Consider the following 27,315-nt stretch of genomic DNA (forward strand, 5'->3'; position numbering starts at 1 on the left):
CACCGCCGAGCCACGGGGCCCTCGATCCGAAACGGTTCGGCGCAGGGGCTCGCCCTCTTCCCCGACTCGACGGCGCCTCCCGCCCCGCGGGGAGCCAGCGGAAGAACGGACGAGCGAAAATGAAAAGAAGAGAGAGAAGGGAAAGGCGTAAGTTCCGCGACCACCGGCGGCGCTCCGTGGAGCGCGCGCGGCCTTTCCGCGAACGATCCGCGGTTCTTCCAGAATTCGAATTCCTACGGAAGTGCATATGATCCACACCTCTTACCCCACTCTCCTCGTGTCATATCCGCAGCGGCGATGCGAACGGTCCTAGATTCATCGCCCACTGCCGCAAAATGCGTCGCCGCCGTTGCACTGTGATCCCGCCCCTGACTCCCGACCAGGGAAAAGACCCCGTTCTCGAATTTCCCTCGGAGCAGTCTTAAAGCGAGTCGCCGTTTCCCTCAGCTACGCTCCCCCCTGCCCCCCCTAATGCTCCGGCGATCTCTTCGCTCTCGGGCTCCCATTATAAATCGATATACAAGTAGCCCCACGTCGCAAAACGCCGCGCAAAAGAGGGGGGAGGGTGCAACACTAGGACTTCCCGGGAGGTCACCCATCCCAGTACTACTCTAGCCCAAGCGCGCTTAACTGCGGAGTTCTGATGGGATCCGGTGCATTAACGCTGGTATGATCGCACCCGCAAAGATCTCGCCCCCTCCCCCTCTTCAAGGGACACCGCCGAGCCACGGGGCCCTCGATCCGAAACGGTTCGGCGCAGGGGCTCGCCCTCTTCCCCGACTCGACGGCGCCTCCCGCCCCGCGGGGAGCCAGCGGAAGAACGGACGAGCGAAAATGAAAAGAAGAGAGAGAAGGGAAAGGCGTAAGTTCCGCGACCACCGGCGGCGCTCCGTGGAGCGCGCGCGGCCTTTCCGCGAACGATCCGCGGTTCTTCCAGAATTCGAATTCCTACGGAAGTGCATATGATCCACACCTCTTACCCCACTCTCCTCGTGTCATATCCGCAGCGGCGATGCGAACGGTCCTAGATTCATCGCCCACTGCCGCAAAATGCGTCGCCGCCGTTGCACTGTGATCCCGCCCCTGACTCCCGACCAGGGAAAAGACCCCGTTCTCGAATTTCCCTCGGAGCAGTCTTAAAGCGAGTCGCCGTTTCCCTCAGCTACGCTCCCCCCTGCCCCCCCTAATGCTCCGGCGATCTCTTCGCTCTCGGGCTCCCATTATAAATCGATATACAAGTAGCCCCACGTCGCAAAACGCCGCGCAAAAGAGGGGGGAGGGTGCAACACTAGGACTTCCCGGGAGGTCACCCATCCCAGTACTACTCTAGCCCAAGCGCGCTTAACTGCGGAGTTCTGATGGGATCCGGTGCATTAACGCTGGTATGATCGCACCCGCAAAGATCTCGCCCCCTCCCCCTCTTCAAGGGACACCGCCGAGCCACGGGGCCCTCGATCCGAAACGGTTCGGCGCAGGGGCTCGCCCTCTTCCCCGACTCGACGGCGCCTCCCGCCCCGCGGGGAGCCAGCGGAAGAACGGACGAGCGAAAATGAAAAGAAGAGAGAGAAGGGAAAGGCGTAAGTTCCGCGACCACCGGCGGCGCTCCGTGGAGCGCGCGCGGCCTTTCCGCGAACGATCCGCGGTTCTTCCAGAATTCGAATTCCTACGGAAGTGCATATGATCCACACCTCTTACCCCACTCTCCTCGTGTCATATCCGCAGCGGCGATGCGAACGGTCCTAGATTCATCGCCCACTGCCGCAAAATGCGTCGCCGCCGTTGCACTGTGATCCCGCCCCTGACTCCCGACCAGGGAAAAGACCCCGTTCTCGAATTTCCCTCGGAGCAGTCTTAAAGCGAGTCGCCGTTTCCCTCAGCTACGCTCCCCCCTGCCCCCCCTAATGCTCCGGCGATCTCTTCGCTCTCGGGCTCCCATTATAAATCGATATACAAGTAGCCCCACGTCGCAAAACGCCGCGCAAAAGAGGGGGGAGGGTGCAACACTAGGACTTCCCGGGAGGTCACCCATCCCAGTACTACTCTAGCCCAAGCGCGCTTAACTGCGGAGTTCTGATGGGATCCGGTGCATTAACGCTGGTATGATCGCACCCGCAAAGATCTCGCCCCCTCCCCCTCTTCAAGGGACACCGCCGAGCCACGGGGCCCTCGATCCGAAACGGTTCGGCGCAGGGGCTCGCCCTCTTCCCCGACTCGACGGCGCCTCCCGCCCCGCGGGGAGCCAGCGGAAGAACGGACGAGCGAAAATGAAAAGAAGAGAGAGAAGGGAAAGGCGTAAGTTCCGCGACCACCGGCGGCGCTCCGTGGAGCGCGCGCGGCCTTTCCGCGAACGATCCGCGGTTCTTCCAGAATTCGAATTCCTACGGAAGTGCATATGATCCACACCTCTTACCCCACTCTCCTCGTGTCATATCCGCAGCGGCGATGCGAACGGTCCTAGATTCATCGCCCACTGCCGCAAAATGCGTCGCCGCCGTTGCACTGTGATCCCGCCCCTGACTCCCGACCAGGGAAAAGACCCCGTTCTCGAATTTCCCTCGGAGCAGTCTTAAAGCGAGTCGCCGTTTCCCTCAGCTACGCTCCCCCCTGCCCCCCCTAATGCTCCGGCGATCTCTTCGCTCTCGGGCTCCCATTATAAATCGATATACAAGTAGCCCCACGTCGCAAAACGCCGCGCAAAAGAGGGGGGAGGGTGCAACACTAGGACTTCCCGGGAGGTCACCCATCCCAGTACTACTCTAGCCCAAGCGCGCTTAACTGCGGAGTTCTGATGGGATCCGGTGCATTAACGCTGGTATGATCGCACCCGCAAAGATCTCGCCCCCTCCCCCTCTTCAAGGGACACCGCCGAGCCACGGGGCCCTCGATCCGAAACGGTTCGGCGCAGGGGCTCGCCCTCTTCCCCGACTCGACGGCGCCTCCCGCCCCGCGGGGAGCCAGCGGAAGAACGGACGAGCGAAAATGAAAAGAAGAGAGAGAAGGGAAAGGCGTAAGTTCCGCGACCACCGGCGGCGCTCCGTGGAGCGCGCGCGGCCTTTCCGCGAACGATCCGCGGTTCTTCCAGAATTCGAATTCCTACGGAAGTGCATATGATCCACACCTCTTACCCCACTCTCCTCGTGTCATATCCGCAGCGGCGATGCGAACGGTCCTAGATTCATCGCCCACTGCCGCAAAATGCGTCGCCGCCGTTGCACTGTGATCCCGCCCCTGACTCCCGACCAGGGAAAAGACCCCGTTCTCGAATTTCCCTCGGAGCAGTCTTAAAGCGAGTCGCCGTTTCCCTCAGCTACGCTCCCCCCTGCCCCCCCTAATGCTCCGGCGATCTCTTCGCTCTCGGGCTCCCATTATAAATCGATATACAAGTAGCCCCACGTCGCAAAACGCCGCGCAAAAGAGGGGGGAGGGTGCAACACTAGGACTTCCCGGGAGGTCACCCATCCCAGTACTACTCTAGCCCAAGCGCGCTTAACTGCGGAGTTCTGATGGGATCCGGTGCATTAACGCTGGTATGATCGCACCCGCAAAGATCTCGCCCCCTCCCCCTCTTCAAGGGACACCGCCGAGCCACGGGGCCCTCGATCCGAAACGGTTCGGCGCAGGGGCTCGCCCTCTTCCCCGACTCGACGGCGCCTCCCGCCCCGCGGGGAGCCAGCGGAAGAACGGACGAGCGAAAATGAAAAGAAGAGAGAGAAGGGAAAGGCGTAAGTTCCGCGACCACCGGCGGCGCTCCGTGGAGCGCGCGCGGCCTTTCCGCGAACGATCCGCGGTTCTTCCAGAATTCGAATTCCTACGGAAGTGCATATGATCCACACCTCTTACCCCACTCTCCTCGTGTCATATCCGCAGCGGCGATGCGAACGGTCCTAGATTCATCGCCCACTGCCGCAAAATGCGTCGCCGCCGTTGCACTGTGATCCCGCCCCTGACTCCCGACCAGGGAAAAGACCCCGTTCTCGAATTTCCCTCGGAGCAGTCTTAAAGCGAGTCGCCGTTTCCCTCAGCTACGCTCCCCCCTGCCCCCCCTAATGCTCCGGCGATCTCTTCGCTCTCGGGCTCCCATTATAAATCGATATACAAGTAGCCCCACGTCGCAAAACGCCGCGCAAAAGAGGGGGGAGGGTGCAACACTAGGACTTCCCGGGAGGTCACCCATCCCAGTACTACTCTAGCCCAAGCGCGCTTAACTGCGGAGTTCTGATGGGATCCGGTGCATTAACGCTGGTATGATCGCACCCGCAAAGATCTCGCCCCCTCCCCCTCTTCAAGGGACACCGCCGAGCCACGGGGCCCTCGATCCGAAACGGTTCGGCGCAGGGGCTCGCCCTCTTCCCCGACTCGACGGCGCCTCCCGCCCCGCGGGGAGCCAGCGGAAGAACGGACGAGCGAAAATGAAAAGAAGAGAGAGAAGGGAAAGGCGTAAGTTCCGCGACCACCGGCGGCGCTCCGTGGAGCGCGCGCGGCCTTTCCGCGAACGATCCGCGGTTCTTCCAGAATTCGAATTCCTACGGAAGTGCATATGATCCACACCTCTTACCCCACTCTCCTCGTGTCATATCCGCAGCGGCGATGCGAACGGTCCTAGATTCATCGCCCACTGCCGCAAAATGCGTCGCCGCCGTTGCACTGTGATCCCGCCCCTGACTCCCGACCAGGGAAAAGACCCCGTTCTCGAATTTCCCTCGGAGCAGTCTTAAAGCGAGTCGCCGTTTCCCTCAGCTACGCTCCCCCCTGCCCCCCCTAATGCTCCGGCGATCTCTTCGCTCTCGGGCTCCCATTATAAATCGATATACAAGTAGCCCCACGTCGCAAAACGCCGCGCAAAAGAGGGGGGAGGGTGCAACACTAGGACTTCCCGGGAGGTCACCCATCCCAGTACTACTCTAGCCCAAGCGCGCTTAACTGCGGAGTTCTGATGGGATCCGGTGCATTAACGCTGGTATGATCGCACCCGCAAAGATCTCGCCCCCTCCCCCTCTTCAAGGGACACCGCCGAGCCACGGGGCCCTCGATCCGAAACGGTTCGGCGCAGGGGCTCGCCCTCTTCCCCGACTCGACGGCGCCTCCCGCCCCGCGGGGAGCCAGCGGAAGAACGGACGAGCGAAAATGAAAAGAAGAGAGAGAAGGGAAAGGCGTAAGTTCCGCGACCACCGGCGGCGCTCCGTGGAGCGCGCGCGGCCTTTCCGCGAACGATCCGCGGTTCTTCCAGAATTCGAATTCCTACGGAAGTGCATATGATCCACACCTCTTACCCCACTCTCCTCGTGTCATATCCGCAGCGGCGATGCGAACGGTCCTAGATTCATCGCCCACTGCCGCAAAATGCGTCGCCGCCGTTGCACTGTGATCCCGCCCCTGACTCCCGACCAGGGAAAAGACCCCGTTCTCGAATTTCCCTCGGAGCAGTCTTAAAGCGAGTCGCCGTTTCCCTCAGCTACGCTCCCCCCTGCCCCCCCTAATGCTCCGGCGATCTCTTCGCTCTCGGGCTCCCATTATAAATCGATATACAAGTAGCCCCACGTCGCAAAACGCCGCGCAAAAGAGGGGGGAGGGTGCAACACTAGGACTTCCCGGGAGGTCACCCATCCCAGTACTACTCTAGCCCAAGCGCGCTTAACTGCGGAGTTCTGATGGGATCCGGTGCATTAACGCTGGTATGATCGCACCCGCAAAGATCTCGCCCCCTCCCCCTCTTCAAGGGACACCGCCGAGCCACGGGGCCCTCGATCCGAAACGGTTCGGCGCAGGGGCTCGCCCTCTTCCCCGACTCGACGGCGCCTCCCGCCCCGCGGGGAGCCAGCGGAAGAACGGACGAGCGAAAATGAAAAGAAGAGAGAGAAGGGAAAGGCGTAAGTTCCGCGACCACCGGCGGCGCTCCGTGGAGCGCGCGCGGCCTTTCCGCGAACGATCCGCGGTTCTTCCAGAATTCGAATTCCTACGGAAGTGCATATGATCCACACCTCTTACCCCACTCTCCTCGTGTCATATCCGCAGCGGCGATGCGAACGGTCCTAGATTCATCGCCCACTGCCGCAAAATGCGTCGCCGCCGTTGCACTGTGATCCCGCCCCTGACTCCCGACCAGGGAAAAGACCCCGTTCTCGAATTTCCCTCGGAGCAGTCTTAAAGCGAGTCGCCGTTTCCCTCAGCTACGCTCCCCCCTGCCCCCCCTAATGCTCCGGCGATCTCTTCGCTCTCGGGCTCCCATTATAAATCGATATACAAGTAGCCCCACGTCGCAAAACGCCGCGCAAAAGAGGGGGGAGGGTGCAACACTAGGACTTCCCGGGAGGTCACCCATCCCAGTACTACTCTAGCCCAAGCGCGCTTAACTGCGGAGTTCTGATGGGATCCGGTGCATTAACGCTGGTATGATCGCACCCGCAAAGATCTCGCCCCCTCCCCCTCTTCAAGGGACACCGCCGAGCCACGGGGCCCTCGATCCGAAACGGTTCGGCGCAGGGGCTCGCCCTCTTCCCCGACTCGACGGCGCCTCCCGCCCCGCGGGGAGCCAGCGGAAGAACGGACGAGCGAAAATGAAAAGAAGAGAGAGAAGGGAAAGGCGTAAGTTCCGCGACCACCGGCGGCGCTCCGTGGAGCGCGCGCGGCCTTTCCGCGAACGATCCGCGGTTCTTCCAGAATTCGAATTCCTACGGAAGTGCATATGATCCACACCTCTTACCCCACTCTCCTCGTGTCATATCCGCAGCGGCGATGCGAACGGTCCTAGATTCATCGCCCACTGCCGCAAAATGCGTCGCCGCCGTTGCACTGTGATCCCGCCCCTGACTCCCGACCAGGGAAAAGACCCCGTTCTCGAATTTCCCTCGGAGCAGTCTTAAAGCGAGTCGCCGTTTCCCTCAGCTACGCTCCCCCCTGCCCCCCCTAATGCTCCGGCGATCTCTTCGCTCTCGGGCTCCCATTATAAATCGATATACAAGTAGCCCCACGTCGCAAAACGCCGCGCAAAAGAGGGGGGAGGGTGCAACACTAGGACTTCCCGGGAGGTCACCCATCCCAGTACTACTCTAGCCCAAGCGCGCTTAACTGCGGAGTTCTGATGGGATCCGGTGCATTAACGCTGGTATGATCGCACCCGCAAAGATCTCGCCCCCTCCCCCTCTTCAAGGGACACCGCCGAGCCACGGGGCCCTCGATCCGAAACGGTTCGGCGCAGGGGCTCGCCCTCTTCCCCGACTCGACGGCGCCTCCCGCCCCGCGGGGAGCCAGCGGAAGAACGGACGAGCGAAAATGAAAAGAAGAGAGAGAAGGGAAAGGCGTAAGTTCCGCGACCACCGGCGGCGCTCCGTGGAGCGCGCGCGGCCTTTCCGCGAACGATCCGCGGTTCTTCCAGAATTCGAATTCCTACGGAAGTGCATATGATCCACACCTCTTACCCCACTCTCCTCGTGTCATATCCGCAGCGGCGATGCGAACGGTCCTAGATTCATCGCCCACTGCCGCAAAATGCGTCGCCGCCGTTGCACTGTGATCCCGCCCCTGACTCCCGACCAGGGAAAAGACCCCGTTCTCGAATTTCCCTCGGAGCAGTCTTAAAGCGAGTCGCCGTTTCCCTCAGCTACGCTCCCCCCTGCCCCCCCTAATGCTCCGGCGATCTCTTCGCTCTCGGGCTCCCATTATAAATCGATATACAAGTAGCCCCACGTCGCAAAACGCCGCGCAAAAGAGGGGGGAGGGTGCAACACTAGGACTTCCCGGGAGGTCACCCATCCCAGTACTACTCTAGCCCAAGCGCGCTTAACTGCGGAGTTCTGATGGGATCCGGTGCATTAACGCTGGTATGATCGCACCCGCAAAGATCTCGCCCCCTCCCCCTCTTCAAGGGACACCGCCGAGCCACGGGGCCCTCGATCCGAAACGGTTCGGCGCAGGGGCTCGCCCTCTTCCCCGACTCGACGGCGCCTCCCGCCCCGCGGGGAGCCAGCGGAAGAACGGACGAGCGAAAATGAAAAGAAGAGAGAGAAGGGAAAGGCGTAAGTTCCGCGACCACCGGCGGCGCTCCGTGGAGCGCGCGCGGCCTTTCCGCGAACGATCCGCGGTTCTTCCAGAATTCGAATTCCTACGGAAGTGCATATGATCCACACCTCTTACCCCACTCTCCTCGTGTCATATCCGCAGCGGCGATGCGAACGGTCCTAGATTCATCGCCCACTGCCGCAAAATGCGTCGCCGCCGTTGCACTGTGATCCCGCCCCTGACTCCCGACCAGGGAAAAGACCCCGTTCTCGAATTTCCCTCGGAGCAGTCTTAAAGCGAGTCGCCGTTTCCCTCAGCTACGCTCCCCCCTGCCCCCCCTAATGCTCCGGCGATCTCTTCGCTCTCGGGCTCCCATTATAAATCGATATACAAGTAGCCCCACGTCGCAAAACGCCGCGCAAAAGAGGGGGGAGGGTGCAACACTAGGACTTCCCGGGAGGTCACCCATCCCAGTACTACTCTAGCCCAAGCGCGCTTAACTGCGGAGTTCTGATGGGATCCGGTGCATTAACGCTGGTATGATCGCACCCGCAAAGATCTCGCCCCCTCCCCCTCTTCAAGGGACACCGCCGAGCCACGGGGCCCTCGATCCGAAACGGTTCGGCGCAGGGGCTCGCCCTCTTCCCCGACTCGACGGCGCCTCCCGCCCCGCGGGGAGCCAGCGGAAGAACGGACGAGCGAAAATGAAAAGAAGAGAGAGAAGGGAAAGGCGTAAGTTCCGCGACCACCGGCGGCGCTCCGTGGAGCGCGCGCGGCCTTTCCGCGAACGATCCGCGGTTCTTCCAGAATTCGAATTCCTACGGAAGTGCATATGATCCACACCTCTTACCCCACTCTCCTCGTGTCATATCCGCAGCGGCGATGCGAACGGTCCTAGATTCATCGCCCACTGCCGCAAAATGCGTCGCCGCCGTTGCACTGTGATCCCGCCCCTGACTCCCGACCAGGGAAAAGACCCCGTTCTCGAATTTCCCTCGGAGCAGTCTTAAAGCGAGTCGCCGTTTCCCTCAGCTACGCTCCCCCCTGCCCCCCCTAATGCTCCGGCGATCTCTTCGCTCTCGGGCTCCCATTATAAATCGATATACAAGTAGCCCCACGTCGCAAAACGCCGCGCAAAAGAGGGGGGAGGGTGCAACACTAGGACTTCCCGGGAGGTCACCCATCCCAGTACTACTCTAGCCCAAGCGCGCTTAACTGCGGAGTTCTGATGGGATCCGGTGCATTAACGCTGGTATGATCGCACCCGCAAAGATCTCGCCCCCTCCCCCTCTTCAAGGGACACCGCCGAGCCACGGGGCCCTCGATCCGAAACGGTTCGGCGCAGGGGCTCGCCCTCTTCCCCGACTCGACGGCGCCTCCCGCCCCGCGGGGAGCCAGCGGAAGAACGGACGAGCGAAAATGAAAAGAAGAGAGAGAAGGAAAAGGCGTAAGTTCCGCGACCACCGGCGGCGCTCCGTGGAGCGCGCGCGGCCTTTCCGCGAACGATCCGCGGTTCTTCCAGAATTCGAATTCCTACGGAAGTGCATATGATCCACACCTCTTACCCCACTCTCCTCGTGTCATATCCGCAGCGGCGATGCGAACGGTCCTAGATTCATCGCCCACTGCCGCAAAATGCGTCGCCGCCGTTGCACTGTGATCCCGCCCCTGACTCCCGACCAGGGAAAAGACCCCGTTCTCGAATTTCCCTCGGAGCAGTCTTAAAGCGAGTCGCCGTTTCCCTCAGCTACGCTCCCCCCTGCCCCCCCTAATGCTCCGGCGATCTCTTCGCTCTCGGGCTCCCATTATAAATCGATATACAAGTAGCCCCACGTCGCAAAACGCCGCGCAAAAGAGGGGGGAGGGTGCAACACTAGGACTTCCCGGGAGGTCACCCATCCCAGTACTACTCTAGCCCAAGCGCGCTTAACTGCGGAGTTCTGATGGGATCCGGTGCATTAACGCTGGTATGATCGCACCCGCAAAGATCTCGCCCCCTCCCCCTCTTCAAGGGACACCGCCGAGCCACGGGGCCCTCGATCCGAAACGGTTCGGCGCAGGGGCTCGCCCTCTTCCCCGACTCGACGGCGCCTCCCGCCCCGCGGGGAGCCAGCGGAAGAACGGACGAGCGAAAATGAAAAGAAGAGAGAGAAGGGAAAGGCGTAAGTTCCGCGACCACCGGCGGCGCTCCGTGGAGCGCGCGCGGCCTTTCCGCGAACGATCCGCGGTTCTTCCAGAATTCGAATTCCTACGGAAGTGCATATGATCCACACCTCTTACCCCACTCTCCTCGTGTCATATCCGCAGCGGCGATGCGAACGGTCCTAGATTCATCGCCCACTGCCGCAAAATGCGTCGCCGCCGTTGCACTGTGATCCCGCCCCTGACTCCCGACCAGGGAAAAGACCCCGTTCTCGAATTTCCCTCGGAGCAGTCTTAAAGCGAGTCGCCGTTTCCCTCAGCTACGCTCCCCCCTGCCCCCCCTAATGCTCCGGCGATCTCTTCGCTCTCGGGCTCCCATTATAAATCGATATACAAGTAGCCCCACGTCGCAAAACGCCGCGCAAAAGAGGGGGGAGGGTGCAACACTAGGACTTCCCGGGAGGTCACCCATCCCAGTACTACTCTAGCCCAAGCGCGCTTAACTGCGGAGTTCTGATGGGATCCGGTGCATTAACGCTGGTATGATCGCACCCGCAAAGATCTCGCCCCCTCCCCCTCTTCAAGGGACACCGCCGAGCCACGGGGCCCTCGATCCGAAACGGTTCGGCGCAGGGGCTCGCCCTCTTCCCCGACTCGACGGCGCCTCCCGCCCCGCGGGGAGCCAGCGGAAGAACGGACGAGCGAAAATGAAAAGAAGAGAGAGAAGGGAAAGGCGTAAGTTCCGCGACCACCGGCGGCGCTCCGTGGAGCGCGCGCGGCCTTTCCGCGAACGATCCGCGGTTCTTCCAGAATTCGAATTCCTACGGAAGTGCATATGATCCACACCTCTTACCCCACTCTCCTCGTGTCATATCCGCAGCGGCGATGCGAACGGTCCTAGATTCATCGCCCACTGCCGCAAAATGCGTCGCCGCCGTTGCACTGTGATCCCGCCCCTGACTCCCGACCAGGGAAAAGACCCCGTTCTCGAATTTCCCTCGGAGCAGTCTTAAAGCGAGTCGCCGTTTCCCTCAGCTACGCTCCCCCCTGCCCCCCCTAATGCTCCGGCGATCTCTTCGCTCTCGGGCTCCCATTATAAATCGATATACAAGTAGCCCCACGTCGCAAAACGCCGCGCAAAAGAGGGGGGAGGGTGCAACACTAGGACTTCCCGGGAGGTCACCCATCCCAGTACTACTCTAGCCCAAGCGCGCTTAACTGCGGAGTTCTGATGGGATCCGGTGCATTAACGCTGGTATGATCGCACCCGCAAAGATCTCGCCCCCTCCCCCTCTTCAAGGGACACCGCCGAGCCACGGGGCCCTCGATCCGAAACGGTTCGGCGCAGGGGCTCGCCCTCTTCCCCGACTCGACGGCGCCTCCCGCCCCGCGGGGAGCCAGCGGAAGAACGGACGAGCGAAAATGAAAAGAAGAGAGAGAAGGGAAAGGCGTAAGTTCCGCGACCACCGGCGGCGCTCCGTGGAGCGCGCGCGGCCTTTCCGCGAACGATCCGCGGTTCTTCCAGAATTCGAATTCCTACGGAAGTGCATATGATCCACACCTCTTACCCCACTCTCCTCGTGTCATATCCGCAGCGGCGATGCGAACGGTCCTAGATTCATCGCCCACTGCCGCAAAATGCGTCGCCGCCGTTGCACTGTGATCCCGCCCCTGACTCCCGACCAGGGAAAAGACCCCGTTCTCGAATTTCCCTCGGAGCAGTCTTAAAGCGAGTCGCCGTTTCCCTCAGCTACGCTCCCCCCTGCCCCCCCTAATGCTCCGGCGATCTCTTCGCTCTCGGGCTCCCATTATAAATCGATATACAAGTAGCCCCACGTCGCAAAACGCCGCGCAAAAGAGGGGGGAGGGTGCAACACTAGGACTTCCCGGGAGGTCACCCATCCCAGTACTACTCTAGCCCAAGCGCGCTTAACTGCGGAGTTCTGATGGGATCCGGTGCATTAACGCTGGTATGATCGCACCCGCAAAGATCTCGCCCCCTCCCCCTCTTCAAGGGACACCGCCGAGCCACGGGGCCCTCGATCCGAAACGGTTCGGCGCAGGGGCTCGCCCTCTTCCCCGACTCGACGGCGCCTCCCGCCCCGCGGGGAGCCAGCGGAAGAACGGACGAGCGAAAATGAAAAGAAGAGAGAGAAGGGAAAGGCGTAAGTTCCGCGACCACCGGCGGCGCTCCGTGGAGCGCGCGCGGCCTTTCCGCGAACGATCCGCGGTTCTTCCAGAATTCGAATTCCTACGGAAGTGCATATGATCCACACCTCTTACCCCACTCTCCTCGTGTCATATCCGCAGCGGCGATGCGAACGGTCCTAGATTCATCGCCCACTGCCGCAAAATGCGTCGCCGCCGTTGCACTGTGATCCCGCCCCTGACTCCCGACCAGGGAAAAGACCCCGTTCTCGAATTTCCCTCGGAGCAGTCTTAAAGCGAGTCGCCGTTTCCCTCAGCTACGCTCCCCCCTGCCCCCCCTAATGCTCCGGCGATCTCTTCGCTCTCGGGCTCCCATTATAAATCGATATACAAGTAGCCCCACGTCGCAAAACGCCGCGCAAAAGAGGGGGGAGGGTGCAACACTAGGACTTCCCGGGAGGTCACCCATCCCAGTACTACTCTAGCCCAAGCGCGCTTAACTGCGGAGTTCTGATGGGATCCGGTGCATTAACGCTGGTATGATCGCACCCGCAAAGATCTCGCCCCCTCCCCCTCTTCAAGGGACACCGCCGAGCCACGGGGCCCTCGATCCGAAACGGTTCGGCGCAGGGGCTCGCCCTCTTCCCCGACTCGACGGCGCCTCCCGCCCCGCGGGGAGCCAGCGGAAGAACGGACGAGCGAAAATGAAAAGAAGAGAGAGAAGGGAAAGGCGTAAGTTCCGCGACCACCGGCGGCGCTCCGTGGAGCGCGCGCGGCCTTTCCGCGAACGATCCGCGGTTCTTCCAGAATTCGAATTCCTACGGAAGTGCATATGATCCACACCTCTTACCCCACTCTCCTCGTGTCATATCCGCAGCGGCGATGCGAACGGTCCTAGATTCATCGCCCACTGCCGCAAAATGCGTCGCCGCCGTTGCACTGTGATCCCGCCCCTGACTCCCGACCAGGGAAAAGACCCCGTTCTCGAATTTCCCTCGGAGCAGTCTTAAAGCGAGTCGCCGTTTCCCTCAGCTACGCTCCCCCCTGCCCCCCCTAATGCTCCGGCGATCTCTTCGCTCTCGGGCTCCCATTATAAATCGATATACAAGTAGCCCCACGTCGCAAAACGCCGCGCAAAAGAGGGGGGAGGGTGCAACACTAGGACTTCCCGGGAGGTCACCCATCCCAGTACTACTCTAGCCCAAGCGCGCTTAACTGCGGAGTTCTGATGGGATCCGGTGCATTAACGCTGGTATGATCGCACCCGCAAAGATCTCGCCCCCTCCCCCTCTTCAACGGACACCGCCGAGCCACGGGGCCCTCGATCCGAAACGGTTCGGCGCAGGGGCTCGCCCTCTTCCCCGACTCGACGGCGCCTCCCGCCCCGCGGGGAGCCAGCGGAAGAACGGACGAGCGAAAATGAAAAGAAGAGAGAGAAGGGAAAGGCGTAAGTTCCGCGACCACCGGCGGCGCTCCGTGGAGCGCGCGCGGCCTTTCCGCGAACGATCCGCGGTTCTTCCAGAATTCGAATTCCTACGGAAGTGCATATGATCCACACCTCTTACCCCACTCTCCTCGTGTCATATCCGCAGCGGCGATGCGAACGGTCCTAGATTCATCGCCCACTGCCGCAAAATGCGTCGCCGCCGTTGCACTGTGATCCCGCCCCTGACTCCCGACCAGGGAAAAGACCCCGTTCTCGAATTTCCCTCGGAGCAGTCTTAAAGCGAGTCGCCGTTTCCCTCAGCTACGCTCCCCCCTGCCCCCCCTAATGCTCCGGCGATCTCTTCGCTCTCGGGCTCCCATTATAAATCGATATACAAGTAGCCCCACGTCGCAAAACGCCGCGCAAAAGAGGGGGGAGGGTGCAACACTAGGACTTCCCGGGAGGTCACCCATCCCAGTACTACTCTAGCCCAAGCGCGCTTAACTGCGGAGTTCTGATGGGATCCGGTGCATTAACGCTGGTATGATCGCACCCGCAAAGATCTCGCCCCCTCCCCCTCTTCAACGGACACCGCCGAGCCACGGGGCCCTCGATCCGAAACGGTTCGGCGCAGGGGCTCGCCCTCTTCCCCGACTCGACGGCGCCTCCCGCCCCGCGGGGAGCCAGCGGAAGAACGGACGAGCGAAAATGAAAAGAAGAGAGAGAAGGGAAAGGCGTAAGTTCCGCGACCACCGGCGGCGCTCCGTGGAGCGCGCGCGGCCTTTCCGCGAACGATCCGCGGTTCTTCCAGAATTCGAATTCCTACGGAAGTGCATATGATCCACACCTCTTACCCCACTCTCCTCGTGTCATATCCGCAGCGGCGATGCGAACGGTCCTAGATTCATCGCCCACTGCCGCAAAATGCGTCGCCGCCGTTGCACTGTGATCCCGCCCCTGACTCCCGACCAGGGAAAAGACCCCGTTCTCGAATTTCCCTCGGAGCAGTCTTAAAGCGAGTCGCCGTTTCCCTCAGCTACGCTCCCCCCTGCCCCCCCTAATGCTCCGGCGATCTCTTCGCTCTCGGGCTCCCATTATAAATCGATATACAAGTAGCCCCACGTCGCAAAACGCCGCGCAAAAGAGGGGGGAGGGTGCAACACTAGGACTTCCCGGGAGGTCACCCATCCCAGTACTACTCTAGCCCAAGCGCGCTTAACTGCGGAGTTCTGATGGGATCCGGTGCATTAACGCTGGTATGATCGCACCCGCAAAGATCTCGCCCCCTCCCCCTCTTCAACGGACACCGCCGAGCCACGGGGCCCTCGATCCGAAACGGTTCGGCGCAGGGGCTCGCCCTCTTCCCCGACTCGACGGCGCCTCCCGCCCCGCGGGGAGCCAGCGGAAGAACGGACGAGCGAAAATGAAAAGAAGAGAGAGAAGGGAAAGGCGTAAGTTCCGCGACCACCGGCGGCGCTCCGTGGAGCGCGCGCGGCCTTTCCGCGAACGATCCGCGGTTCTTCCAGAATTCGAATTCCTACGGAAGTGCATATGATCCACACCTCTTACCCCACTCTCCTCGTGTCATATCCGCAGCGGCGATGCGAACGGTCCTAGATTCATCGCCCACTGCCGCAAAATGCGTCGCCGCCGTTGCACTGTGATCCCGCCCCTGACTCCCGACCAGGGAAAAGACCCCGTTCTCGAATTTCCCTCGGAGCAGTCTTAAAGCGAGTCGCCGTTTCCCTCAGCTACGCTCCCCCCTGCCCCCCCTAATGCTCCGGCGATCTCTTCGCTCTCGGGCTCCCATTATAAATCGATATACAAGTAGCCCCACGTCGCAAAACGCCGCGCAAAAGAGGGGGGAGGGTGCAACACTAGGACTTCCCGGGAGGTCACCCATCCCAGTACTACTCTAGCCCAAGCGCGCTTAACTGCGGAGTTCTGATGGGATCCGGTGCATTAACGCTGGTATGATCGCACCCGCAAAGATCTCGCCCCCTCCCCCTCTTCAACGGACACCGCCGAGCCACGGGGCCCTCGATCCGAAACGGTTCGGCGCAGGGGCTCGCCCTCTTCCCCGACTCGACGGCGCCTCCCGCCCCGCGGGGAGCCAGCGGAAGAACGGACGAGCGAAAATGAAAAGAAGAGAGAGAAGGGAAAGGCGTAAGTTCCGCGACCACCGGCGGCGCTCCGTGGAGCGCGCGCGGCCTTTCCGCGAACGATCCGCGGTTCTTCCAGAATTCGAATTCCTACGGAAGTGCATATGATCCACACCTCTTACCCCACTCTCCTCGTGTCATATCCGCAGCGGCGATGCGAACGGTCCTAGATTCATCGCCCACTGCCGCAAAATGCGTCGCCGCCGTTGCACTGTGATCCCGCCCCTGACTCCCGACCAGGGAAAAGACCCCGTTCTCGAATTTCCCTCGGAGCAGTCTTAAAGCGAGTCGCCGTTTCCCTCAGCTACGCTCCCCCCTGCCCCCCCTAATGCTCCGGCGATCTCTTCGCTCTCGGGCTCCCATTATAAATCGATATACAAGTAGCCCCACGTCGCAAAACGCCGCGCAAAAGAGGGGGGAGGGTGCAACACTAGGACTTCCCGGGAGGTCACCCATCCCAGTACTACTCTAGCCCAAGCGCGCTTAACTGCGGAGTTCTGATGGGATCCGGTGCATTAACGCTGGTATGATCGCACCCGCAAAGATCTCGCCCCCTCCCCCTCTTCAACGGACACCGCCGAGCCACGGGGCCCTCGATCCGAAACGGTTCGGCGCAGGGGCTCGCCCTCTTCCCCGACTCGACGGCGCCTCCCGCCCCGCGGGGAGCCAGCGGAAGAACGGACGAGCGAAAATGAAAAGAAGAGAGAGAAGGGAAAGGCGTAAGTTCCGCGACCACCGGCGGCGCTCCGTGGAGCGCGCGCGGCCTTTCCGCGAACGATCCGCGGTTCTTCCAGAATTCGAATTCCTACGGAAGTGCATATGATCCACACCTCTTACCCCACTCTCCTCGTGTCATATCCGCAGCGGCGATGCGAACGGTCCTAGATTCATCGCCCACTGCCGCAAAATGCGTCGCCGCCGTTGCACTGTGATCCCGCCCCTGACTCCCGACCAGGGAAAAGACCCCGTTCTCGAATTTCCCTCGGAGCAGTCTTAAAGCGAGTCGCCGTTTCCCTCAGCTACGCTCCCCCCTGCCCCCCCTAATGCTCCGGCGATCTCTTCGCTCTCGGGCTCCCATTATAAATCGATATACAAGTAGCCCCACGTCGCAAAACGCCGCGCAAAAGAGGGGGGAGGGTGCAACACTAGGACTTCCCGGGAGGTCACCCATCCCAGTACTACTCTAGCCCAAGCGCGCTTAACTGCGGAGTTCTGATGGGATCCGGTGCATTAACGCTGGTATGATCGCACCCGCAAAGATCTCGCCCCCTCCCCCTCTTCAACGGACACCGCCGAGCCACGGGGCCCTCGATCCGAAACGGTTCGGCGCAGGGGCTCGCCCTCTTCCCCGACTCGACGGCGCCTCCCGCCCCGCGGGGAGCCAGCGGAAGAACGGACGAGCGAAAATGAAAAGAAGAGAGAGAAGGGAAAGGCGTAAGTTCCGCGACCACCGGCGGCGCTCCGTGGAGCGCGCGCGGCCTTTCCGCGAACGATCCGCGGTTCTTCCAGAATTCGAATTCCTACGGAAGTGCATATGATCCACACCTCTTACCCCACTCTCCTCGTGTCATATCCGCAGCGGCGATGCGAACGGTCCTAGATTCATCGCCCACTGCCGCAAAATGCGTCGCCGCCGTTGCACTGTGATCCCGCCCCTGACTCCCGACCAGGGAAAAGACCCCGTTCTCGAATTTCCCTCGGAGCAGTCTTAAAGCGAGTCGCCGTTTCCCTCAGCTACGCTCCCCCCTGCCCCCCCTAATGCTCCGGCGATCTCTTCGCTCTCGGGCTCCCATTATAAATCGATATACAAGTAGCCCCACGTCGCAAAACGCCGCGCAAAAGAGGGGGGAGGGTGCAACACTAGGACTTCCCGGGAGGTCACCCATCCCAGTACTACTCTAGCCCAAGCGCGCTTAACTGCGGAGTTCTGATGGGATCCGGTGCATTAACGCTGGTATGATCGCACCCGCAAAGATCTCGCCCCCTCCCCCTCTTCAACGGACACCGCCGAGCCACGGGGCCCTCGATCCGAAACGGTTCGGCGCAGGGGCTCGCCCTCTTCCCCGACTCGACGGCGCCTCCCGCCCCGCGGGGAGCCAGCGGAAGAACGGACGAGCGAAAATGAAAAGAAGAGAGAGAAGGGAAAGGCGTAAGTTCCGCGACCACCGGCGGCGCTCCGTGGAGCGCGCGCGGCCTTTCCGCGAACGATCCGCGGTTCTTCCAGAATTCGAATTCCTACGGAAGTGCATATGATCCACACCTCTTACCCCACTCTCCTCGTGTCATATCCGCAGCGGCGATGCGAACGGTCCTAGATTCATCGCCCACTGCCGCAAAATGCGTCGCCGCCGTTGCACTGTGATCCCGCCCCTGACTCCCGACCAGGGAAAAGACCCCGTTCTCGAATTTCCCTCGGAGCAGTCTTAAAGCGAGTCGCCGTTTCCCTCAGCTACGCTCCCCCCTGCCCCCCCTAATGCTCCGGCGATCTCTTCGCTCTCGGGCTCCCATTATAAATCGATATACAAGTAGCCCCACGTCGCAAAACGCCGCGCAAAAGAGGGGGGAGGGTGCAACACTAGGACTTCCCGGGAGGTCACCCATCCCAGTACTACTCTAGCCCAAGCGCGCTTAACTGCGGAGTTCTGATGGGATCCGGTGCATTAACGCTGGTATGATCGCACCCGCAAAGATCTCGCCCCCTCCCCCTCTTCAACGGACACCGCCGAGCCACGGGGCCCTCGATCCGAAACGGTTCGGCGCAGGGGCTCGCCCTCTTCCCCGACTCGACGGCGCCTCCCGCCCCGCGGGGAGCCAGCGGAAGAACGGACGAGCGAAAATGAAAAGAAGAGAGAGAAGGGAAAGGCGTAAGTTCCGCGACCACCGGCGGCGCTCCGTGGAGCGCGCGCGGCCTTTCCGCGAACGATCCGCGGTTCTTCCAGAATTCGAATTCCTACGGAAGTGCATATGATCCACACCTCTTACCCCACTCTCCTCGTGTCATATCCGCAGCGGCGATGCGAACGGTCCTAGATTCATCGCCCACTGCCGCAAAATGCGTCGCCGCCGTTGCACTGTGATCCCGCCCCTGACTCCCGACCAGGGAAAAGACCCCGTTCTCGAATTTCCCTCGGAGCAGTCTTAAAGCGAGTCGCCGTTTCCCTCAGCTACGCTCCCCCCTGCCCCCCCTAATGCTCCGGCGATCTCTTCGCTCTCGGGCTCCCATTATAAATCGATATACAAGTAGCCCCACGTCGCAAAACGCCGCGCAAAAGAGGGGGGAGGGTGCAACACTAGGACTTCCCGGGAGGTCACCCATCCCAGTACTACTCTAGCCCAAGCGCGCTTAACTGCGGAGTTCTGATGGGATCCGGTGCATTAACGCTGGTATGATCGCACCCGCAAAGATCTCGCCCCCTCCCCCTCTTCAACGGACACCGCCGAGCCACGGGGCCCTCGATCCGAAACGGTTCGGCGCAGGGGCTCGCCCTCTTCCCCGACTCGACGGCGCCTCCCGCCCCGCGGGGAGCCAGCGGAAGAACGGACGAGCGAAAATGAAAAGAAGAGAGAGAAGGGAAAGGCGTAAGTTCCGCGACCACCGGCGGCGCTCCGTGGAGCGCGCGCGGCCTTTCCGCGAACGATCCGCGGTTCTTCCAGAATTCGAATTCCTACGGAAGTGCATATGATCCACACCTCTTACCCCACTCTCCTCGTGTCATATCCGCAGCGGCGATGCGAACGGTCCTAGATTCATCGCCCACTGCCGCAAAATGCGTCGCCGCCGTTGCACTGTGATCCCGCCCCTGACTCCCGACCAGGGAAAAGACCCCGTTCTCGAATTTCCCTCGGAGCAGTCTTAAAGCGAGTCGCCGTTTCCCTCAGCTACGCTCCCCCCTGCCCCCCCTAATGCTCCGGCGATCTCTTCGCTCTCGGGCTCCCATTATAAATCGATATACAAGTAGCCCCACGTCGCAAAACGCCGCGCAAAAGAGGGGGGAGGGTGCAACACTAGGACTTCCCGGGAGGTCACCCATCCCAGTACTACTCTAGCCCAAGCGCGCTTAACTGCGGAGTTCTGATGGGATCCGGTGCATTAACGCTGGTATGATCGCACCCGCAAAGATCTCGCCCCCTCCCCCTCTTCAACGGACACCGCCGAGCCACGGGGCCCTCGATCCGAAACGGTTCGGCGCAGGGGCTCGCCCTCTTCCCCGACTCGACGGCGCCTCCCGCCCCGCGGGGAGCCAGCGGAAGAACGGACGAGCGAAAATGAAAAGAAGAGAGAGAAGGGAAAGGCGTAAGTTCCGCGACCACCGGCGGCGCTCCGTGGAGCGCGCGCGGCCTTTCCGCGAACGATCCGCGGTTCTTCCAGAATTCGAATTCCTACGGAAGTGCATATGATCCACACCTCTTACCCCACTCTCCTCGTGTCATATCCGCAGCGGCGATGCGAACGGTCCTAGATTCATCGCCCACTGCCGCAAAATGCGTCGCCGCCGTTGCACTGTGATCCCGCCCCTGACTCCCGACCAGGGAAAAGACCCCGTTCTCGAATTTCCCTCGGAGCAGTCTTAAAGCGAGTCGCCGTTTCCCTCAGCTACGCTCCCCCCTGCCCCCCCTAATGCTCCGGCGATCTCTTCGCTCTCGGGCTCCCATTATAAATCGATATACAAGTAGCCCCACGTCGCAAAACGCCGCGCAAAAGAGGGGGGAGGGTGCAACACTAGGACTTCCCGGGAGGTCACCCATCCCAGTACTACTCTAGCCCAAGCGCGCTTAACTGCGGAGTTCTGATGGGATCCGGTGCATTAACGCTGGTATGATCGCACCCGCAAAGATCTCGCCCCCTCCCCCTCTTCAACGGACACCGCCGAGCCACGGGGCCCTCGATCCGAAACGGTTCGGCGCAGGGGCTCGCCCTCTTCCCCGACTCGACGGCGCCTCCCGCCCCGCGGGGAGCCAGCGGAAGAACGGACGAGCGAAAATGAAAAGAAGAGAGAGAAGGGAAAGGCGTAAGTTCCGCGACCACCGGCGGCGCTCCGTGGAGCGCGCGCGGCCTTTCCGCGAACGATCCGCGGTTCTTCCAGAATTCGAATTCCTACGGAAGTGCATATGATCCACACCTCTTACCCCACTCTCCTCGTGTCATATCCGCAGCGGCGATGCGAACGGTCCTAGATTCATCGCCCACTGCCGCAAAATGCGTCGCCGCCGTTGCACTGTGATCCCGCCCCTGACTCCCGACCAGGGAAAAGACCCCGTTCTCGAATTTCCCTCGGAGCAGTCTTAAAGCGAGTCGCCGTTTCCCTCAGCTACGCTCCCCCCTGCCCCCCCTAATGCTCCGGCGATCTCTTCGCTCTCGGGCTCCCATTATAAATCGATATACAAGTAGCCCCACGTCGCAAAACGCCGCGCAAAAGAGGGGGGAGGGTGCAACACTAGGACTTCCCGGGAGGTCACCCATCCCAGTACTACTCTAGCCCAAGCGCGCTTAACTGCGGAGTTCTGATGGGATCCGGTGCATTAACGCTGGTATGATCGCACCCGCAAAGATCTCGCCCCCTCCCCCTCTTCAACGGACACCGCCGAGCCACGGGGCCCTCGATCCGAAACGGTTCGGCGCAGGGGCTCGCCCTCTTCCCCGACTCGACGGCGCCTCCCGCCCCGCGGGGAGCCAGCGGAAGAACGGACGAGCGAAAATGAAAAGAAGAGAGAGAAGGGAAAGGCGTAAGTTCCGCGACCACCGGCGGCGCTCCGTGGAGCGCGCGCGGCCTTTCCGCGAACGATCCGCGGTTCTTCCAGAATTCGAATTCCTACGGAAGTGCATATGATCCACACCTCTTACCCCACTCTCCTCGTGTCATATCCGCAGCGGCGATGCGAACGGTCCTAGATTCATCGCCCACTGCCGCAAAATGCGTCGCCGCCGTTGCACTGTGATCCCGCCCCTGACTCCCGACCAGGGAAAAGACCCCGTTCTCGAATTTCCCTCGGAGCAGTCTTAAAGCGAGTCGCCGTTTCCCTCAGCTACGCTCCCCCCTGCCCCCCCTAATGCTCCGGCGATCTCTTCGCTCTCGGGCTCCCATTATAAATCGATATACAAGTAGCCCCACGTCGCAAAACGCCGCGCAAAAGAGGGGGGAGGGTGCAACACTAGGACTTCCCGGGAGGTCACCCATCCCAGTACTACTCTAGCCCAAGCGCGCTTAACTGCGGAGTTCTGATGGGATCCGGTGCATTAACGCTGGTATGATCGCACCCGCAAAGATCTCGCCCCCTCCCCCTCTTCAACGGACACCGCCGAGCCACGGGGCCCTCGATCCGAAACGGTTCGGCGCAGGGGCTCGCCCTCTTCCCCGACTCGACGGCGCCTCCCGCCCCGCGGGGAGCCAGCGGAAGAACGGACGAGCGAAAATGAAAAGAAGAGAGAGAAGGGAAAGGCGTAAGTTCCGCGACCACCGGCGGCGCTCCGTGGAGCGCGCGCGGCCTTTCCGCGAACGATCCGCGGTTCTTCCAGAATTCGAATTCCTACGGAAGTGCATATGATCCACACCTCTTACCCCACTCTCCTCGTGTCATATCCGCAGCGGCGATGCGAACGGTCCTAGATTCATCGCCCACTGCCGCAAAATGCGTCGCCGCCGTTGCACTGTGATCCCGCCCCTGACTCCCGACCAGGGAAAAGACCCCGTTCTCGAATTTCCCTCGGAGCAGTCTTAAAGCGAGTCGCCGTTTCCCTCAGCTACGCTCCCCCCTGCCCCCCCTAATGCTCCGGCGATCTCTTCGCTCTCGGGCTCCCATTATAAATCGATATACAAGTAGCCCCACGTCGCAAAACGCCGCGCAAAAGAGGGGGGAGGGTGCAACACTAGGACTTCCCGGGAGGTCACCCATCCCAGTACTACTCTAGCCCAAGCGCGCTTAACTGCGGAGTTCTGATGGGATCCGGTGCATTAACGCTGGTATGATCGCACCCGCAAAGATCTCGCCCCCTCCCCCTCTTCAACGGACACCGCCGAGCCACGGGGCCCTCGATCCGAAACGGTTCGGCGCAGGGGCTCGCCCTCTTCCCCGACTCGACGGCGCCTCCCGCCCCGCGGGGAGCCAGCGGAAGAACGGACGAGCGAAAATGAAAAGAAGAGAGAGAAGGGAAAGGCGTAAGTTCCGCGACCACCGGCGGCGCTCCGTGGAGCGCGCGCGGCCTTTCCGCGAACGATCCGCGGTTCTTCCAGAATTCGAATTCCTACGGAAGTGCATATGATCCACACCTCTTACCCCACTCTCCTCGTGTCATATCCGCAGCGGCGATGCGAACGGTCCTAGATTCATCGCCCACTGCCGCAAAATGCGTCGCCGCCGTTGCACTGTGATCCCGCCCCTGACTCCCGACCAGGGAAAAGACCCCGTTCTCGAATTTCCCTCGGAGCAGTCTTAAAGCGAGTCGCCGTTTCCCTCAGCTACGCTCCCCCCTGCCCCCCCTAATGCTCCGGCGATCTCTTCGCTCTCGGGCTCCCATTATAAATCGATATACAAGTAGCCCCACGTCGCAAAACGCCGCGCAAAAGAGGGGGGAGGGTGCAACACTAGGACTTCCCGGGAGGTCACCCATCCCAGTACTACTCTAGCCCAAGCGCGCTTAACTGCGGAGTTCTGATGGGATCCGGTGCATTAACGCTGGTATGATCGCACCCGCAAAGATCTCGCCCCCTCCCCCTCTTCAACGGACACCGCCGAGCCACGGGGCCCTCGATCCGAAACGGTTCGGCGCAGGGGCTCGCCCTCTTCCCCGACTCGACGGCGCCTCCCGCCCCGCGGGGAGCCAGCGGAAGAACGGACGAGCGAAAATGAAAAGAAGAGAGAGAAGGGAAAGGCGTAAGTTCCGCGACCACCGGCGGCGCTCCGTGGAGCGCGCGCGGCCTTTCCGCGAACGATCCGCGGTTCTTCCAGAATTCGAATTCCTACGGAAGTGCATATGATCCACACCTCTTACCCCACTCTCCTCGTGTCATATCCGCAGCGGCGATGCGAACGGTCCTAGATTCATCGCCCACTGCCGCAAAATGCGTCGCCGCCGTTGCACTGTGATCCCGCCCCTGACTCCCGACCAGGGAAAAGACCCCGTTCTCGAATTTCCCTCGGAGCAGTCTTAAAGCGAGTCGCCGTTTCCCTCAGCTACGCTCCCCCCTGCCCCCCCTAATGCTCCGGCGATCTCTTCGCTCTCGGGCTCCCATTATAAATCGATATACAAGTAGCCCCACGTCGCAAAACGCCGCGCAAAAGAGGGGGGAGGGTGCAACACTAGGACTTCCCGGGAGGTCACCCATCCCAGTACTACTCTAGCCCAAGCGCGCTTAACTGCGGAGTTCTGATGGGATCCGGTGCATTAACGCTGGTATGATCGCACCCGCAAAGATCTCGCCCCCTCCCCCTCTTCAACGGACACCGCCGAGCCACGGGGCCCTCGATCCGAAACGGTTCGGCGCAGGGGCTCGCCCTCTTCCCCGACTCGACGGCGCCTCCCGCCCCGCGGGGAGCCAGCGGAAGAACGGACGAGCGAAAATGAAAAGAAGAGAGAGAAGGGAAAGGCGTAAGTTCCGCGACCACCGGCGGCGCTCCGTGGAGCGCGCGCGGCCTTTCCGCGAACGATCCGCGGTTCTTCCAGAATTCGAATTCCTACGGAAGTGCATATGATCCACACCTCTTACCCCACTCTCCTCGTGTCATATCCGCAGCGGCGATGCGAACGGTCCTAGATTCATCGCCCACTGCCGCAAAATGCGTCGCCGCCGTTGCACTGTGATCCCGCCCCTGACTCCCGACCAGGGAAAAGACCCCGTTCTCGAATTTCCCTCGGAGCAGTCTTAAAGCGAGTCGCCGTTTCCCTCAGCTACGCTCCCCCCTGCCCCCCCTAATGCTCCGGCGATCTCTTCGCTCTCGGGCTCCCATTATAAATCGATATACAAGTAGCCCCACGTCGCAAAACGCCGCGCAAAAGAGGGGGGAGGGTGCAACACTAGGACTTCCCGGGAGGTCACCCATCCCAGTACTACTCTAGCCCAAGCGCGCTTAACTGCGGAGTTCTGATGGGATCCGGTGCATTAACGCTGGTATGATCGCACCCGCAAAGATCTCGCCCCCTCCCCCTCTTCAACGGACACCGCCGAGCCACGGGGCCCTCGATCCGAAACGGTTCGGCGCAGGGGCTCGCCCTCTTCCCCGACTCGACGGCGCCTCCCGCCCCGCGGGGAGCCAGCGGAAGAACGGACGAGCGAAAATGAAAAGAAGAGAGAGAAGGGAAAGGCGTAAGTTCCGCGACCACCGGCGGCGCTCCGTGGAGCGCGCGCGGCCTTTCCGCGAACGATCCGCGGTTCTTCCAGAATTCGAATTCCTACGGAAGTGCATATGATCCACACCTCTTACCCCACTCTCCTCGTGTCATATCCGCAGCGGCGATGCGAACGGTCCTAGATTCATCGCCCACTGCCGCAAAATGCGTCGCCGCCGTTGCACTGTGATCCCGCCCCTGACTCCCGACCAGGGAAAAGACCCCGTTCTCGAATTTCCCTCGGAGCAGTCTTAAAGCGAGTCGCCGTTTCCCTCAGCTACGCTCCCCCCTGCCCCCCCTAATGCTCCGGCGATCTCTTCGCTCTCGGGCTCCCATTATAAATCGATATACAAGTAGCCCCACGTCGCAAAACGCCGCGCAAAAGAGGGGGGAGGGTGCAACACTAGGACTTCCCGGGAGGTCACCCATCCCAGTACTACTCTAGCCCAAGCGCGCTTAACTGCGGAGTTCTGATGGGATCCGGTGCATTAACGCTGGTATGATCGCACCCGCAAAGATCTCGCCCCCTCCCCCTCTTCAAGGGACACCGCCGAGCCACGGGGCCCTCGATCCGAAACGGTTCGGCGCAGGGGCTCGCCCTCTTCCCCGACTCGACGGCGCCTCCCGCCCCGCGGGGAGCCAGCGGAAGAACGGACGAGCGAAAATGAAAAGAAGAGAGAGAAGGGAAAGGCGTAAGTTCCGCGACCACCGGCGGCGCTCCGTGGAGCGCGCGCGGCCTTTCCGCGAACGATCCGCGGTTCTTCCAGAATTCGAATTCCTACGGAAGTGCATATGATCCACACCTCTTACCCCACTCTCCTCGTGTCATATCCGCAGCGGCGATGCGAACGGTCCTAGATTCATCGCCCACTGCCGCAAAATGCGTCGCCGCCGTTGCACTGTGATCCCGCCCCTGACTCCCGACCAGGGAAAAGACCCCGTTCTCGAATTTCCCTCGGAGCAGTCTTAAAGCGAGTCGCCGTTTCCCTCAGCTACGCTCCCCCCTGCCCCCCCTAATGCTCCGGCGATCTCTTCGCTCTCGGGCTCCCATTATAAATCGATATACAAGTAGCCCCACGTCGCAAAACGCCGCGCAAAAGAGGGGGGAGGGTGCAACACTAGGACTTCCCGGGAGGTCACCCATCCCAGTACTACTCTAGCCCAAGCGCGCTTAACTGCGGAGTTCTGATGGGATCCGGTGCATTAACGCTGGTATGATCGCACCCGCAAAGATCTCGCCCCCTCCCCCTCTTCAACGGACACCGCCGAGCCACGGGGCCCTCGATCCGAAACGGTTCGGCGCAGGGGCTCGCCCTCTTCCCCGACTCGACGGCGCCTCCCGCCCCGCGGGGAGCCAGCGGAAGAACGGACGAGCGAAAATGAAAAGAAGAGAGAGAAGGGAAAGGCGTAAGTTCCGCGACCACCGGCGGCGCTCCGTGGAGCGCGCGCGGCCTTTCCGCGAACGATCCGCGGTTCTTCCAGAATTCGAATTCCTACGGAAGTGCATATGATCCACACCTCTTACCCCACTCTCCTCGTGTCATATCCGCAGCGGCGATGCGAACGGTCCTAGATTCATCGCCCACTGCCGCAAAATGCGTCGCCGCCGTTGCACTGTGATCCCGCCCCTGACTCCCGACCAGGGAAAAGACCCCGTTCTCGAATTTCCCTCGGAGCAGTCTTAAAGCGAGTCGCCGTTTCCCTCAGCTACGCTCCCCCCTGCCCCCCCTAATGCTCCGGCGATCTCTTCGCTCTCGGGCTCCCATTATAAATCGATATACAAGTAGCCCCACGTCGCAAAACGCCGCGCAAAAGAGGGGGGAGGGTGCAACACTAGGACTTCCCGGGAGGTCACCCATCCCAGTACTACTCTAGCCCAAGCGCGCTTAACTGCGGAGTTCTGATGGGATCCGGTGCATTAACGCTGGTATGATCGCACCCGCAAAGATCTCGCCCCCTCCCCCTCTTCAACGGACACCGCCGAGCCACGGGGCCCTCGATCCGAAACGGTTCGGCGCAGGGGCTCGCCCTCTTCCCCGACTCGACGGCGCCTCCCGCCCCGCGGGGAGCCAGCGGAAGAACGGACGAGCGAAAATGAAAAGAAGAGAGAGAAGGGAAAG

General features: G+C 61.4%; 38 non-coding genes across 38 annotated transcripts; all 38 read right to left on the reverse strand.

Annotated features, from left to right (window-relative positions):
- Window positions 1–562: 562 nt before the first annotated feature.
- On the reverse strand, window positions 563–681 carry LOC149245803 (5S ribosomal RNA). Its single transcript, XR_016267998.1, has one exon. It is a non-coding gene; the product is annotated as a 5S ribosomal RNA (ribosomal RNA).
- A 596-nt stretch (window positions 682–1,277) lies between these two features.
- Window positions 1,278–1,396, reverse strand: LOC149245804 (5S ribosomal RNA). The gene has a single exon (XR_016268000.1). It is a non-coding gene; the product is annotated as a 5S ribosomal RNA (ribosomal RNA).
- A 596-nt stretch (window positions 1,397–1,992) lies between these two features.
- Window positions 1,993–2,111, reverse strand: LOC149245805 (5S ribosomal RNA). Its single transcript, XR_016268001.1, has one exon. It is a non-coding gene; the product is annotated as a 5S ribosomal RNA (ribosomal RNA).
- A 596-nt stretch (window positions 2,112–2,707) lies between these two features.
- LOC149245806 (5S ribosomal RNA) lies at window positions 2,708–2,826 on the reverse strand. The gene has a single exon (XR_016268002.1). It is a non-coding gene; the product is annotated as a 5S ribosomal RNA (ribosomal RNA).
- A 596-nt stretch (window positions 2,827–3,422) lies between these two features.
- On the reverse strand, window positions 3,423–3,541 carry LOC149245807 (5S ribosomal RNA). Its single transcript, XR_016268003.1, has one exon. It is a non-coding gene; the product is annotated as a 5S ribosomal RNA (ribosomal RNA).
- Window positions 3,542–4,137: 596 nt separating this feature from the next.
- On the reverse strand, window positions 4,138–4,256 carry LOC149245808 (5S ribosomal RNA). Its single transcript, XR_016268004.1, has one exon. It is a non-coding gene; the product is annotated as a 5S ribosomal RNA (ribosomal RNA).
- A 596-nt stretch (window positions 4,257–4,852) lies between these two features.
- On the reverse strand, window positions 4,853–4,971 carry LOC149245809 (5S ribosomal RNA). The gene has a single exon (XR_016268005.1). It is a non-coding gene; the product is annotated as a 5S ribosomal RNA (ribosomal RNA).
- Window positions 4,972–5,567: 596 nt separating this feature from the next.
- On the reverse strand, window positions 5,568–5,686 carry LOC149245810 (5S ribosomal RNA). The gene has a single exon (XR_016268006.1). It is a non-coding gene; the product is annotated as a 5S ribosomal RNA (ribosomal RNA).
- Window positions 5,687–6,282: 596 nt separating this feature from the next.
- On the reverse strand, window positions 6,283–6,401 carry LOC149245811 (5S ribosomal RNA). The gene has a single exon (XR_016268007.1). It is a non-coding gene; the product is annotated as a 5S ribosomal RNA (ribosomal RNA).
- Window positions 6,402–6,997: 596 nt separating this feature from the next.
- Window positions 6,998–7,116, reverse strand: LOC149245812 (5S ribosomal RNA). The gene has a single exon (XR_016268008.1). It is a non-coding gene; the product is annotated as a 5S ribosomal RNA (ribosomal RNA).
- Window positions 7,117–7,712: 596 nt separating this feature from the next.
- Window positions 7,713–7,831, reverse strand: LOC149245813 (5S ribosomal RNA). The gene has a single exon (XR_016268009.1). It is a non-coding gene; the product is annotated as a 5S ribosomal RNA (ribosomal RNA).
- Window positions 7,832–8,427: 596 nt separating this feature from the next.
- Window positions 8,428–8,546, reverse strand: LOC149245814 (5S ribosomal RNA). The gene has a single exon (XR_016268011.1). It is a non-coding gene; the product is annotated as a 5S ribosomal RNA (ribosomal RNA).
- A 596-nt stretch (window positions 8,547–9,142) lies between these two features.
- Window positions 9,143–9,261, reverse strand: LOC149245815 (5S ribosomal RNA). The gene has a single exon (XR_016268012.1). It is a non-coding gene; the product is annotated as a 5S ribosomal RNA (ribosomal RNA).
- Window positions 9,262–9,857: 596 nt separating this feature from the next.
- On the reverse strand, window positions 9,858–9,976 carry LOC149245816 (5S ribosomal RNA). The gene has a single exon (XR_016268013.1). It is a non-coding gene; the product is annotated as a 5S ribosomal RNA (ribosomal RNA).
- Window positions 9,977–10,572: 596 nt separating this feature from the next.
- On the reverse strand, window positions 10,573–10,691 carry LOC149245817 (5S ribosomal RNA). Its single transcript, XR_016268014.1, has one exon. It is a non-coding gene; the product is annotated as a 5S ribosomal RNA (ribosomal RNA).
- A 596-nt stretch (window positions 10,692–11,287) lies between these two features.
- Window positions 11,288–11,406, reverse strand: LOC149245818 (5S ribosomal RNA). Its single transcript, XR_016268015.1, has one exon. It is a non-coding gene; the product is annotated as a 5S ribosomal RNA (ribosomal RNA).
- A 596-nt stretch (window positions 11,407–12,002) lies between these two features.
- Window positions 12,003–12,121, reverse strand: LOC149245819 (5S ribosomal RNA). The gene has a single exon (XR_016268016.1). It is a non-coding gene; the product is annotated as a 5S ribosomal RNA (ribosomal RNA).
- Window positions 12,122–12,717: 596 nt separating this feature from the next.
- Window positions 12,718–12,836, reverse strand: LOC149245820 (5S ribosomal RNA). The gene has a single exon (XR_016268017.1). It is a non-coding gene; the product is annotated as a 5S ribosomal RNA (ribosomal RNA).
- Window positions 12,837–13,432: 596 nt separating this feature from the next.
- Window positions 13,433–13,551, reverse strand: LOC149245821 (5S ribosomal RNA). Its single transcript, XR_016268018.1, has one exon. It is a non-coding gene; the product is annotated as a 5S ribosomal RNA (ribosomal RNA).
- A 596-nt stretch (window positions 13,552–14,147) lies between these two features.
- On the reverse strand, window positions 14,148–14,266 carry LOC149245822 (5S ribosomal RNA). The gene has a single exon (XR_016268019.1). It is a non-coding gene; the product is annotated as a 5S ribosomal RNA (ribosomal RNA).
- Window positions 14,267–14,862: 596 nt separating this feature from the next.
- On the reverse strand, window positions 14,863–14,981 carry LOC149245823 (5S ribosomal RNA). Its single transcript, XR_016268020.1, has one exon. It is a non-coding gene; the product is annotated as a 5S ribosomal RNA (ribosomal RNA).
- Window positions 14,982–15,577: 596 nt separating this feature from the next.
- Window positions 15,578–15,696, reverse strand: LOC149245824 (5S ribosomal RNA). Its single transcript, XR_016268022.1, has one exon. It is a non-coding gene; the product is annotated as a 5S ribosomal RNA (ribosomal RNA).
- Window positions 15,697–16,292: 596 nt separating this feature from the next.
- LOC149245825 (5S ribosomal RNA) lies at window positions 16,293–16,411 on the reverse strand. The gene has a single exon (XR_016268023.1). It is a non-coding gene; the product is annotated as a 5S ribosomal RNA (ribosomal RNA).
- A 596-nt stretch (window positions 16,412–17,007) lies between these two features.
- LOC149245826 (5S ribosomal RNA) lies at window positions 17,008–17,126 on the reverse strand. Its single transcript, XR_016268024.1, has one exon. It is a non-coding gene; the product is annotated as a 5S ribosomal RNA (ribosomal RNA).
- A 596-nt stretch (window positions 17,127–17,722) lies between these two features.
- LOC149245827 (5S ribosomal RNA) lies at window positions 17,723–17,841 on the reverse strand. Its single transcript, XR_016268025.1, has one exon. It is a non-coding gene; the product is annotated as a 5S ribosomal RNA (ribosomal RNA).
- A 596-nt stretch (window positions 17,842–18,437) lies between these two features.
- LOC149245828 (5S ribosomal RNA) lies at window positions 18,438–18,556 on the reverse strand. Its single transcript, XR_016268026.1, has one exon. It is a non-coding gene; the product is annotated as a 5S ribosomal RNA (ribosomal RNA).
- A 596-nt stretch (window positions 18,557–19,152) lies between these two features.
- Window positions 19,153–19,271, reverse strand: LOC149245829 (5S ribosomal RNA). The gene has a single exon (XR_016268028.1). It is a non-coding gene; the product is annotated as a 5S ribosomal RNA (ribosomal RNA).
- A 596-nt stretch (window positions 19,272–19,867) lies between these two features.
- LOC149245830 (5S ribosomal RNA) lies at window positions 19,868–19,986 on the reverse strand. Its single transcript, XR_016268029.1, has one exon. It is a non-coding gene; the product is annotated as a 5S ribosomal RNA (ribosomal RNA).
- Window positions 19,987–20,582: 596 nt separating this feature from the next.
- On the reverse strand, window positions 20,583–20,701 carry LOC149245831 (5S ribosomal RNA). The gene has a single exon (XR_016268030.1). It is a non-coding gene; the product is annotated as a 5S ribosomal RNA (ribosomal RNA).
- A 596-nt stretch (window positions 20,702–21,297) lies between these two features.
- On the reverse strand, window positions 21,298–21,416 carry LOC149245832 (5S ribosomal RNA). The gene has a single exon (XR_016268031.1). It is a non-coding gene; the product is annotated as a 5S ribosomal RNA (ribosomal RNA).
- A 596-nt stretch (window positions 21,417–22,012) lies between these two features.
- LOC149245833 (5S ribosomal RNA) lies at window positions 22,013–22,131 on the reverse strand. The gene has a single exon (XR_016268032.1). It is a non-coding gene; the product is annotated as a 5S ribosomal RNA (ribosomal RNA).
- Window positions 22,132–22,727: 596 nt separating this feature from the next.
- LOC149245834 (5S ribosomal RNA) lies at window positions 22,728–22,846 on the reverse strand. Its single transcript, XR_016268034.1, has one exon. It is a non-coding gene; the product is annotated as a 5S ribosomal RNA (ribosomal RNA).
- Window positions 22,847–23,442: 596 nt separating this feature from the next.
- On the reverse strand, window positions 23,443–23,561 carry LOC149245835 (5S ribosomal RNA). The gene has a single exon (XR_016268035.1). It is a non-coding gene; the product is annotated as a 5S ribosomal RNA (ribosomal RNA).
- A 596-nt stretch (window positions 23,562–24,157) lies between these two features.
- LOC149245836 (5S ribosomal RNA) lies at window positions 24,158–24,276 on the reverse strand. Its single transcript, XR_016268036.1, has one exon. It is a non-coding gene; the product is annotated as a 5S ribosomal RNA (ribosomal RNA).
- Window positions 24,277–24,872: 596 nt separating this feature from the next.
- LOC149245837 (5S ribosomal RNA) lies at window positions 24,873–24,991 on the reverse strand. Its single transcript, XR_016268037.1, has one exon. It is a non-coding gene; the product is annotated as a 5S ribosomal RNA (ribosomal RNA).
- A 596-nt stretch (window positions 24,992–25,587) lies between these two features.
- LOC149245838 (5S ribosomal RNA) lies at window positions 25,588–25,706 on the reverse strand. The gene has a single exon (XR_016268038.1). It is a non-coding gene; the product is annotated as a 5S ribosomal RNA (ribosomal RNA).
- Window positions 25,707–26,302: 596 nt separating this feature from the next.
- LOC149245839 (5S ribosomal RNA) lies at window positions 26,303–26,421 on the reverse strand. Its single transcript, XR_016268039.1, has one exon. It is a non-coding gene; the product is annotated as a 5S ribosomal RNA (ribosomal RNA).
- A 596-nt stretch (window positions 26,422–27,017) lies between these two features.
- LOC149245840 (5S ribosomal RNA) lies at window positions 27,018–27,136 on the reverse strand. The gene has a single exon (XR_016268040.1). It is a non-coding gene; the product is annotated as a 5S ribosomal RNA (ribosomal RNA).
- Window positions 27,137–27,315: the final 179 nt, after the last annotated feature.

Source organism: Pinus tabuliformis, chromosome 7, assembly GCF_031772625.1.
Source record: "Pinus tabuliformis cultivar Carrire ecotype Pingquan chromosome 7, CPIR1, whole genome shotgun sequence".
NCBI classification, from domain to species: domain Eukaryota; kingdom Viridiplantae; phylum Streptophyta; class Pinopsida; order Pinales; family Pinaceae; genus Pinus; species Pinus tabuliformis.